Here is a 12,246-nt window from a genome sequence, read left to right on the forward strand (position 1 = left end):
TCAGTTGACAGATATTTAGGTTATTTCCACTTCTTGGCTATTGTGAATAATGCTGCCATGGACATTGGCATACAAGCATGTGTTTGAATCTCTGTTTTTAATTTTGTAATTACTTCTTTATATCACAGCTACTTCCAGTAGACCATAAATCCTTAGGACTTGTCTCACTCATTTTTATATCTCTAGGCTTAGCACAGGCCAAATGCATAGTAGGAATGGGCATGAGTTTGGTAAATAAATGACTAATTATAATAAATTTTTTTTTTTTGAGACAGAGTCTCACTTTGTTGCCTGGGCTAGAGTGCCATGGCGTCAGCCTAGCTCACAGCAACCTCAAACTCCTGGGCTCAAGCAATCCTCCTGCCTCAGCCTCCCGAGTAGCTGGGACTACAGGTATGTGCCACCACGCCCAGCTAATTTTTCTATATATATTTTTTTAGATGTCCATATAATTTCTTTCTATTTTTTTTAGTAGAGACGGGGTCTCGCTCTTGCTCAGGCTGGTCTCGAACTCCTGAGCTCTAACGATCCACCCACCTCGGCCTCCCAGAGTGCTAGGATTATAGGCATGAGCCACCATGCCCGGCCAATAAATTTTTTTTTGAGGCAGGGTGTTGCTGTGTTGCCCTAGCTAGAGTGCAGTGGCATCTTCATAGCTCACTGCAACCTCAAACTCCTCAGCTCAAGCAATGTTCCTGCCTCAGCCTCCTGAGTAGCCAGGACTCCAGATGCACACCACCACACCCAGCTAATTTTTTCTATTTTTATAGAGATGAGGTCTTGCTTTTGCTCAGGGTGGTCTCAAACTCCTGGCCTCGAGCAATCCTCCTGTCTCAGCCTCCCCAAAGTGCTAGGATTACAAGCGTGAGCCACTGCACCCGGCCAATTACAATATTTTACATCTATGAATCACTTTGCAGTTTATAAAGCATTGATCACATATATTTTTTTCACTTAAGCCCCACATTCCGAAGAGCATAGATTTTTTATTTGATCTTTACAATGAGCCTGTGAGGTACTTAGGAGAGTCTGGTATTATTATTTCCATTTTATAGAGGATAGCCAAGGTAAAGCAACCAGAGTCAACGTCACTTAGGAGTCAAATCCAAATCTTTCACCTTCTAGTTCAATTCTATTTTTATGCTAACTTGCTATTTCTCCTGTTATTTCTGACAAATCACTGGTGAAAATATCATTCTTATTGAAAATCGATTCCAGGGGTATAATTAAGGTTTTTCTATAAAAGAGCCAGAGGAGGCTGGGGGTGGGGGTGTCTTGATTTATCCCCATCGCCTAGTAAAATAGTTCCTGGCCCTGGCATTTCAACAATCCAGAGTGATCTTTTAACATCACAGATTGGATCATGTTATTGCTCTGTGTGAACCCTTCCAATGGCTTTGCAGTGCTCCCTGCGTAAAAAACAAACCCCTTAACAGGTCTACCCACCCTGTAGCATCTGGCTCTTGAGTTCTAAACTCCAATCCCAACAGGGACTAGGCAAGAACTTTAATGAGCAAGCCAGCTGGGTGTGAGATGGAAAACAGCAACTGGCCCTTGGCTGCGATGGTGGGAACTGACAGAGAGTGGCGGGCAGCAGGACCGCAGGACTTGGTTTGTTGCCATGGGGGCGTGCAGGCCAGGTGCTGCCAGGCCTCCCAACTTTCTTAGAGAAGCAAAATTCTGGATATTTTGTGTCATGTCTATGTGTTTTTACTACCGACAACAAATTCAAATTTAAAAATCAGTGGGGTCAACATGGTGTGACTCAGGAGAACAGAACGGGCTGGATGCTACTCACAGAGGACAGGACCTCAACTCTCTCCCAGGCCCATTTCTCCTGGCTTCCTGGGTCTGTCTGTCTCCGCCATACCAAACATCCTCCAATGCGGTGTTCCCGCCCCTGGCTGCACGTGAGCGTCACCGGGGAGCAGGAAGAAAAACAAGTGACGTCTGGGCCCCTCCTCCGGGTATTTCTTTAAGGCTCCCTTGGTGATATTCCCGCGCAGCCAGACTGAGACCCTGTAATTACCAACTGGATTGCTGCCTCCAGCCTTGCCCTCCTCTGGTCCACTTTCCACACTGCAGCAAGAGGAATCTTTTGAAAACATAAATCTGATCAAGTCACTCCCCTGCTCAAAACCCTCCATGGCCGCTCCTTGTCATCGGAATCAATAACTTTGCACGCTCAGAAGGACTTCGCGCTCTGGCCGAGCCCTCCAGCCTCATCTCTTCCCGTCACCACCTCCACTTCTTGCCACCACATGCACTTTGCTTCAGCTCCCCTGAACTTCTTGAAGTTCCACGGATGCACCCGCGAGCCTTTGAATGCGAGCAGTTGGACGAGCCTGCATGAAAGTGGGCACCAGGGCACTGGGGGAGAGAGAGGATTTGAAGTGGTGCAGGGGTAGGGGGGTGACCAACATGAGTACTAGCCTCAAAAAGATGGAAAGTCCCTCGAAGGCAGAGATTGCCATTAGTATTACTTGTTTCCCTCTCTGCAGTGCTCCAAAGGCCAAGTCCTGAGCACGTGAAACACATTCTGAATTGAATCGAAATTACATTTGCAGGAAATAGTCTCTAGTCTGCTTGATTAGTTTTGGGAGGGAGTGCATTGCTCACCTGAATGAGAGTCAAAGCACAACAGTAGCACTAATGATTTATTTATTTGTTCAGCTACAACCATATTTATTGATCATTTGCCAGGTGCCTGGCACACTGGGTCTGTAATGACAACTAGAGAGCTTATTGTCAATTGGTAAAGACTGACCAGAAAACTGTAAAAAAGGGGGGGAAGATAGCTAGTTCAGACTTGGAACGTCAGGGAACGCCTTACAAAGGAGAATCCTGAAGGACAAGCAGAAGCCACTCAGCTGTGTGTGTATGTGTATGTCATGGACAGGGCTGGTGAGAGAGAAGGGAATTCCAGGCACAGGAAGCAGCAGATATAAAGCCCTGGGGTCAAAGGAAGGCATGGCTGGTTCTGAAAAGTGCAAGCAATTCTACAAATCTGAACCTCGGTGATTCTATGACCTCTGCCAGTGACCTCAAATTTTGGCTAAGCATTTCCCAAACATAGCAGAAATAGTATCTAATTGAGAAAGTTGAAAATAATTGCATCCCTCCAAGAATGTCTTAAGAGACTTTCAGGAAGAGAAGAAGGAAGGGTGCAATGACAAACATCCAGAGGATGGAAGTGACATTTATATTGCAATTTATCTTCCAATAGTAGCCTTCTCTGGGAACTCTGACCAGCTGGGAGGACCTTTGCCCACCAAGTTCAAGCTTTCATCTAGCAAATGTGGGGTCCTTGCCTCTGTTATGAAGATGGGAAGCAAGGTTCTCCTGGGGTTAGACAGCAGGAGCTTGACATTTGGGGTATGTGATTGATGAGTTCTGTCTTCCCACAGAGAAGTCCCATGGAGAGAGAGGGCTCTAGAAGCCAAATAGCCAAGGGACTTTCCAATCCAAACATCTGCTAGGAAATGCAGAACACACTGAGCTGTGCCCGACCTAGCTAGACTAGACACACGGCCCTGTGGCTCCCCTGACAGCATCGCCCTGGCCAGATTTTCCACCATCAAAACAATTCCTTTAGATTCTACCTTTTCTTCCTAGAAGATCCCTGTTAAAAACATCCTAGAAGGAAGGGATCACATAGGCTGTGTAAGTTTCTTAGCTTGCCTGGCACCTGGTAGAAAGCCAAGCCCCAAGAGCATGCACTGTGGGGATCCAAGCAGATTCAGAGTTCAGGCATTGCCCGAGACGAGCAGAGAAGACCGTATGGATAAGATACCAGTCTTGGGCATCCTGAGGGCTCAGGGCCACTGGTGATGAGGCAAGGCTTTGGGTGGAGGGGTCACAGGGAACAGCATTTTCCAAAGAAGATGAAATGAAGAAAAATGAAGTTTCCAGTTTGATACATGAAGTTAAAGAGGAAATAGCAGTAACAGAAAGGTACAGCAACTGGTAATTCCAGAAAAGGACGGGACATTAGGTATTCCTGGTTCAGCTCTAAGTCAGATCCGTGACTCACAAAATAATATTGGCTGATGCTCTGGAAACTGGGGCCTTTGTTGCCCTTATCTATGATGCAGAGATAATGATCAAATGCCACCTCCTTGTGTCAGTGAGGAAGGCCTGACAATTAAAGGGTGGATGCCAGGATGGGCTCTGGGACTGTGGGATGAAAGGCACTGGGTGAGAACAAAGGGGCTTGGTGGGAGTTTCCCAAGCACCAGCCTCAGCTTCCTGCACTGGAATCCCTGCCACCTCATGGCCAGCCTTGGGGGCATCGCCAGGCAAAGAAGGCAAAGAAGCCAACTTTACAAAACAGATGGAATTTTTTCTTTTTTTGAGACAGAGTCTCACTCAGTAATCCTGGGGTAGAGTGCAGTGGTGTCATCATAACTCACAGCAACCTCAAACTCCTGGGCTCAAACAATTCTCCTGCCTCAGCCTCCCAAGTAGCTGGACTACAGGCGCGTGCTACCACACCCGGCTAATTTCCGTATTTCTAGTAGAGTTGGGGTCTTGCTTTTGCTCAGGCTGGTCTTGAACTCCTGAGCTCCAGTGAATCCTCCCGCCTCGGCCTCCCAAAGTGGTAGGATGACAGGCATGAGCCACTGTGCCTGGCCTCAGATGGATGTTTTTGATGGGCATGTTCATAATCAATGGGCATGAATTTGGGAATATTCACCTGTGGCCGCATCCTCCACCCTCAGGGCTGCAGCTCCTCCTCCCAGTCAATCACCTAGACTGATGAAGCCCCACCCCAGGTCTTCTCTATCACAGGATGCTACTTTATTGTCTTTCTGGCACTTGTTTCTTTATTTGTTTGTTGTTTATTATCTGTTTTGTCTTGCCAGAGTGTACTCCAGGGGAGCAGAGCTTTAATGGTATTCTCCACGCAGTGCTTGGCCAGCAGCAGGCATGCAGTTAACAGTTCAATTAATGACTCAGAAAAACTTAAAAAAAAAAAAAATTTCTAACTCAGGCATCTCTTTTAATATACATACTGGACAATTCCTGTTAAATGTCTCACATATACTCCAACCTGCACATGAGCAAAATGTACCTCTTCCTGTCCTCACCCTCCCGTCTAGCCAATGACCATCTAAGAACTTGGGAGTCATTTCCCACCGTCATCTCTTCACCCGGATTCCAGGAGCTGCCTCTTAACTGTCACCCTGGCCTGCTGTTGTTTCTCTCTCACATCCATTCTCCTGAGTGGCCTTCAGAAACACTAATGTGATCATGTCACAACACTGCCCAAAACCCTCTGGGGCTCCCCATTGCCCTCAGATAAAGACCAGATGTCTTAGCGTGGTAAGGTCCTCCCTGATGTGGCTGTTGTCCAGCTCTCCAGCCCCTCCCCTGTCTCGGCTCCAGCCATGCCGAGCTGCTTGCAGTGCCTCGAGTGTGGCGCTGTCACCGTCCTCAGCCGCTGCCTCTCTTCTCGTGTTGTCTTTCCGGTAGATCCATTCTTTCCTGGTTCACCTCATGTAGGAAGACTTTTAAAATCAATATTGTATTTCTCAGGACCTTTGCTTTAAGGGACAGAAATCCCGCACGAGCTAGCTTCAGTTGAAAGGGGATGTATCAACTCCTGTAGGTAAGGACCGGATGGGTCAGCCACAGGAATGGCTGGACCCAGACGCTCCAGTGACGCTGTTGGCTCTCTCCCTCCACCCACTTCCACACACATGTATTTTGGCTTCTTATTACGAGTTGGTCTCATTCTCTCTTGCTAAGGGAAACTGTAGGCATGGGGAGCTCCGGGCTGACATACAGTTTGGTCACCCCAGGGGAGAGTGAGGCTTCTTTCTCCCAGTTTCAGCTTATACAAATTATGGGAAAGGCTAGGATTACATTAGCCTGGCTGGAGACATGTGCCCAGCACTTGGCCCGTGATAGCAGGGTAGCATTTTGATTGACCAGGCCTTGGACCATCTTTTTTGACCTAGGAAGGGAGAACGGGTACTTCACTTGTGGGGGAGCAGTTCTTGGATAAAAGAGGGAGTGCTGTTATCAGGAAGAGAGGGTAGACCACTGGTGTCTACTACAACCATCTTCTCCTCCCCCACCCCTGTTCATGTTCCCACTGCCTTCTGGCACAGAGGGGACAAAACAGATTTTGTGGTCAGATAGACATAGTTTCAGTTATAGGCTCTATAGTAACTACCGTGACCTGGGAAAGTTTTGAGCCTCCCTGTGTCTCTACTTTGTCATCTGTTCAATCTTTTAGGATGGTTCTGAGGTATATGGCACACAGTAGGTACTATCATTGTAATAATAGACTTCATAACATTTAATCATATTTGACTGTCTCCCCTTTCTAAACCATGAGCTACTGGTGGCAGGGCCTTATTTTAGGCAAAATTATACTTAGTTATAAGAGCAGGGCTCAAATACATCATAGATTGATTTCTGCCCACTGAAACAGGATGCTGCTGAAAGATAAGGCAAGTTTTAAGGGTGAGGGAGGTGTTCCATTCTGTCCTCCTCAATCTTGGCTTTATAATAATGGCTACTGATTTATGTAGTCTTCTTTTTTAAGCTCCCCAAAGCATCTCCACATCTATCTCCACTTAACGTCACTGTGTCACCATGGAGGGAGGACCCTGTTAACAAGGGATCCAAGAGACACCAGGTTAACTAAAAATGGGCAGCAGGGGGCGCTGTGGACAAGCTCCGGGAAACCCGAGGAAAAACTGCTGTGGTCGGAACCCAGACCTGCGATGCGTCCTACCAGCTGACTCAGGCACCTCCGCAGCTGGGTGCCTGGCTATTGACTGGGCTCTTGCTGAAGTATAGTTGCCTCCCAGGGCATCTCCCCACAAGTTAGGCCCCAGCTCCGGGATCTGGCCCAACGCAAGCACTCTTCCATGGGTAGGAGCTGGGTGGACCACACAGGAAGGTCTGTGGGAGCCCAGTCTTTCATCCCTGCCTGGGTCCCAGGAAATAAAACGCTGATGTTTGATAAAGCCAGCGTCCACAGGGCGGCAGTGGGTGCAGCGATGGCCACACTGTGGACAGCGGCTGGCTGGACTGGGTTTGCATCCTGATGCTGGCACTGGGGAAGGCTAGAGTGTTCCCTCATCGCAGCCCCTGTCTTTCATCCTCTTATGCTTCCTCCTGCTTTGATTATACTGAGTAGTGTCTGTATTCTAGCCACCCGTTTATATCTGAAGTCCTGTGGTGGGTGCCTTTGGCCCTTGCAGCATCCTCCCTCCCTTCCGGAAACAGTACACTCTCCTCCTTTGGAGAAGGTCCGTTCTCCATTCCGAGGGGTTCCGGTGGGGCTGCCAATCACAATGCTCTGACCCCAGCCCCCAGCCCAGCCAGCCACTTGAGGCAGGAAGGAGCTAGGGCTTCTAGAAAGGCAGACGCGGAGGAGAAGAGCCTCTGAAGAGGGAGGTCAGGAATGTGCTCAGAATCCAGGCTTAGATGTCTGCAAAATCCTGGAGAGACATCACCCACCAAGCACTGCTGTCACTGGGAACTCATTTGGAACAGAGATGCAGACTAAAGAATGACTCTTGTGAAGGACAGAGCCGTGAAAAGTAAAGTTCTTCCCATGCTAGAATCTCCCTTTCTCCTACTGTAGGCTGGTAGTCACGCCTGTGTGTTCCTTCCTCAGGTGACATTTGTGCTGCAAGGTAGAAAGCAAAAGCTGCCGAAACAACTTCTTTTCTTTTCTCTCTTCTCTTCTCTTCTCTTCTCTTCTCTTCTCTTCTCTTCTCTTCTCTGAAAGGCTCAATTCCTCACAGTCCTAAACTCCTTAGAGAGTTAGGTGCCCCAGACGGAGAGGGAATAGAGGTGATACCTTCAGGGAAGAAGTAAAAGCAATGGAGGGCTTGGAGGAGCAGCCCCTCAAAAGGGGACAGAGATCTGGGGTCTGTGAAGCGTAGGGATCTGGGACCCATGTAATCATGTTACATATTACGTGTTGCTGGAACCGGCATGTGACAGCTTGCTGGAGCTGAATGGTAAATTTTGAGGAATTTTGCAAGTTGAAAGACTTTGCTCTGCTTGAAAGCAGCTATGGTGGGAGTGTTTACACCATGGAAGTTGGCACATGCTATAAGGCAGAGTTCCTCCCCTGCCCCAAAGCCAGTTGCTAAACATTTATCAGCGCACCACTGAACATGAGAGTGACCTTTTCCAGTCTTATCATTCAGATAAATGGCTTCTTCCGTGGGGAGAACAAGTGACAGGGATGGGAGAGAGGGGACCAGAAAGCACGTTACACTAACAGCGCTCCCCCCAAAAATAGAGTGAGGGCTCTTCATGAAAACATATGGAAGTGGAAATAGAGGGGCTCCCTCTATCTTTTTACCTTTTTTCTTCCTTCTTTTTCCTTTTTTTAACCTCCTAATAATGCCTGTATTGGAGATTTTAGAAAAGAAGAGGAGGCGGCAGTGTGTGGTGGTTGAGAGCAAGGCTTTGGAGTCAGACAGGATTGGGGTTCGCATCCCAGCTGTGCCCCTCCCCAGCTGTGTGATGCGGTGTAAAGTGGAGTAAAGTCGGAGCAAGAAGTATCATGATGTGTATTTGGGTAGAAGCCGGGCCACTCTGTTCATCTGAGCTCTGTCAAGGATCTTGACTGGCCCCCAAGAGTCCTCCCCTTGTCTTCTCTTTCTATCCCATGCTGGAACCTCCCTTTCTATTCAAGGCAGGTAGCCGGGCCTGTGTGTTCCTTCTTCAGGAAGGAACTATAGTGAACGGTGATAGCTGTCCACAAACCTGGTCCACAGAGCGTGGGTAGGATTTAGGCGATCTTTGACAGCTCATGCAAAACCCTGGCTTCAACAACCAAAGAAGCTGTTGTTTCCTTCATCCAGTCACATCTAAAAACAAAATGCCAAACTGGAGAGCCTGCCCCTACCACTGGTCCTTTGGTTCTTCCTCATGAGGGAGTGGGTAGATCCCATGGCTTTTCTGAATTCCAATTTCCTTATCCATAGGCTAGAAATGACAACACAGCCTCATTACCTTTTGTGGATACATATTATGACAAAAGGCCCAGAACCATTGCAAATTTGTGACCAAAAGATTGTGGCGTTTCCCAGTTGGGTCCAATTAGGATCATTACTGATGTGGTTGCCTCCCCTAGGCTGAAAGAAAAATGCCACCGTTAACCTTTCATTATTCGCAACAAACCCAAAGGAAAAGTCCTTGGCCCAGGTCCTAATGGAGCTATTAAAGCCCTTTTCCTATTCAGCTGTTTAAACTCAGGGTGAATAACCTGGTAATTTTCTGCTGCTTCTCCCCACAGACTATAAAAGACCAAAAGTGAACTCTTCCAACTAATGAAATTTAGGGCAGGGGCCAAATTAACCTTCTTGTCTTTTAGTTTACTTTTCCCCCTATTGTTCTCATTTGGTTGTTTTGTTATAGTGGGGGTTTGGGGGAAGTTAGTGTGTATTTGTGTGGTCTGTTTAGTGGAAGACTTTGAAAGGACAGAACAGTCATACATGATATATAAGACCCCCCAAGAAAAGGAGAGACCAAGAGAATGAAGAGAAAAAAAAAAAAAATGAAAATAAACCAAGATGAAAATAGGCAACACACACACACACACACACACACACACAAATCCTATATATAAAAACCAAATCTTTCCTTTTCTCAATTTCTTGCTCTCCTTTTTCCTTTTCACTGCATTAGGGTTTCCCCACCCCTCATTTCTATGTCTCTTTTCTCTCTGTGTGCCCTTATTAACTCAACCTCATTAACACTTCCAAAACCAGAAAGCATTATCCTGACACCACACCCCTCAAGTCCTAGTTTTCTTTCTGAATTTCCCAATCTCTTCTCAGGTTCTACTTCAGGTCAGCTGCCCAAGCAAAAGAAAAAAAAATCTCAGAATCATGTCTTATTTTTTTAATTAGCTTTATTGAGGTATAATTTACATACTAAAAATTCACCCATTTTAAGCATTCAGTTTAATTCATTTTGACAGAGGTGTATAGTCATTAACCACCACCACTGTCAAGACATAGAACATTTCCTGCATCCCAAATGCTTCCTCATGTCCTTTTTTAATCAAGGTCTTACCTCCATTCCCAACACCTGGACACTACTGGTCTGCTATCACTATAACAGATCAGTATAGCTATATCACTATAGCATTTTCTAGAATGTTATATAAATGGAATCATATAGTAGGTTGTCTTTTATGTCTGGCTTCCTTTCTTAGCATACTGCTTTTGAGATTAATCTATGTTGTTGCCTGTATCAATTGCTCATTCATTTTTATTGCTGAGAAACACTGCATTATAGAAACACATCACAATTGTTTGTTTATCCATTCATTAGCTGATGGACATTTGGGTTGTTTTCAGTTTTGGGCTATCATTCATTAAGTGCTATGAATATTCACACATAGGTCTTTATGTGGATATATTTTCATTTCTGTTGGGAGTAGAATTTTATTTCATTTCTAGGAAGAGAATTGCTGGGGTGTATAGTAAATATAGTCTAACTTTATAAAACCCCCATGAACTGTTTTCCAAAGGGGCTGTATCATTTTCATTCCCATGATCAATGTATGAGAATTCCAGTTGCTCCATATTATTGCTGACACTTTGTATTGTTAGGTTTAAAAATTTTAGCCATTCCCCTGGATGTGTAGTATTACCTCCTTGTCCCTTTAATTTGTACTTCCCAAATGACAAAAGTGGAGTGCATGTTCATGTGCTTATTTGCCTTTAGTATATCTTCTTTGGTAAATTGCCTGTATACATGTTTTGCCCATTTGAAAATTGAGCTGTTTGTCTTCTTCTTATTGATTTGTAAGAGTTCTTTATATATTCTGCGTACAAGACCCTCAGCAGATACATATTTTACCTATGGAAATAACCTAAAATACAAAGAGTCATGCACAAGAATTTCCACATCAATGTTATTTATAATTGTGATGAAATTAGAAATGAGTTACAATCTAATAAAAGGAAAACTGTTCACTTCTTTAGGACTGAAAGGGATATCTTACAGTCTTTAATGATATCAAACATTTAAAGACACAGAAACCTGCTTTTGCTATCATTTTAAGCAGAAAATAAAATCATGTATATCAGCCATGCATTTAAGAAGGCTGGAAGTGTATACCAAAATCCTAAGTGCTACCATCTAAGATTGTGGCTGGTGTTTGAATTATCTGTATTTTTCAAGAATTATAGGGGAAGCATGCTGTAAAAAGGTGGGAAATGTCATAAGGAAGTAGATGGTTAAGGCCCACGGTCTGTGGGGTAAGTGTCCTGTGGCCCACCTCCCTCGAGAATCGAGAATTGGGAGGAGGACACTGCAAGGATAGGCCCAGGAGTTATGGGGTCCAAAGAAGAACAAGTGGTAAAAAAAATCTCAACGTGGAAAATGCCAAACAAGAAAACGAGGGAGGGGAGTAGGTCCCTGTGCGGAATGAAGAGGAATCTCACCATTTGGGAGGGGACGAAGGCCAGGAGCCTAGAGGAAATGTCATGCCGGGGGCGGGTTAGGCAACTTGCCCCTAATTTTCCACGGGCCGTACCTATTAGGCCTATCGATCACAATGAAGCAGGAGAGGATGCGGAAAGGTCTGTGGGGCAGATGATGGAAATCAAGAGAAAGACCAGGGAGCAGCAGGTGAGGCACTATTTGCGCTTCCAAATCCCGAACCTGACAATCATCATGACTTTTGTGTCATACCTTGAATCCTAAGGTTTTCCCAGAGGTTAATAATGTGGCCACTGCTTTACAAGCTTGTATTTTTGTGATTTACTTTTTCTGTAAACCTTTTGGTATTTCCATTTAATCAGTTTCTAATTGAATATTGTTTTGTCTCCGTCTGAAAGTTTCCGTCAGCATGGCAATTTCACCCATTTTGGGAAAATATTCTTTTCCTAATATGAAATTAATACAGCAGTTTAAAAAACAAACAAACAAACAAAGGAAGGAAGTGGTTAAAGCAGCACTTGGTGCTTCCCTCACAAGTGCACCTGGGCTGTGGCATGATTTGTGATACTATTAATAACAAAGTTGACTGTGGTCAGTTGCATAACAGACCACCCAAAAGTTTTGAACTATAATTCTAGCTCTGCCCTTGAACTCCAGGCAGTTTTTCTGAAACAGGATTCAGAACTGTGAAATACCTAGCAAGGTTGCCATGTAGCTTTCTGGGGACCTGCTTCCCAGATACGTACTATAAAGCAGCAGTCCCCAACATTTTTGGGACCAGGGACCAGTTTCACTGAAGACAATTTTCCA

The 12,246-nt window shown here is 45.5% G+C and overlaps 1 pseudogene; it reads left to right on the top strand.

Moving 5' to 3' along the window:
* The first annotated feature begins 5,390 nt into the window (after nucleotides 1–5,390).
* LOC138399474 (protein BEX4-like) lies at nucleotides 5,391–11,693 on the top strand (annotated as a pseudogene).
* The last annotated feature ends 553 nt before the right edge of the window (nucleotides 11,694–12,246 follow it).

Source organism: Eulemur rufifrons, chromosome 19 (assembly GCF_041146395.1).
Source record: "Eulemur rufifrons isolate Redbay chromosome 19, OSU_ERuf_1, whole genome shotgun sequence".
NCBI classification, from domain to species: Eukaryota; Metazoa; Chordata; class Mammalia; order Primates; family Lemuridae; genus Eulemur; species Eulemur rufifrons.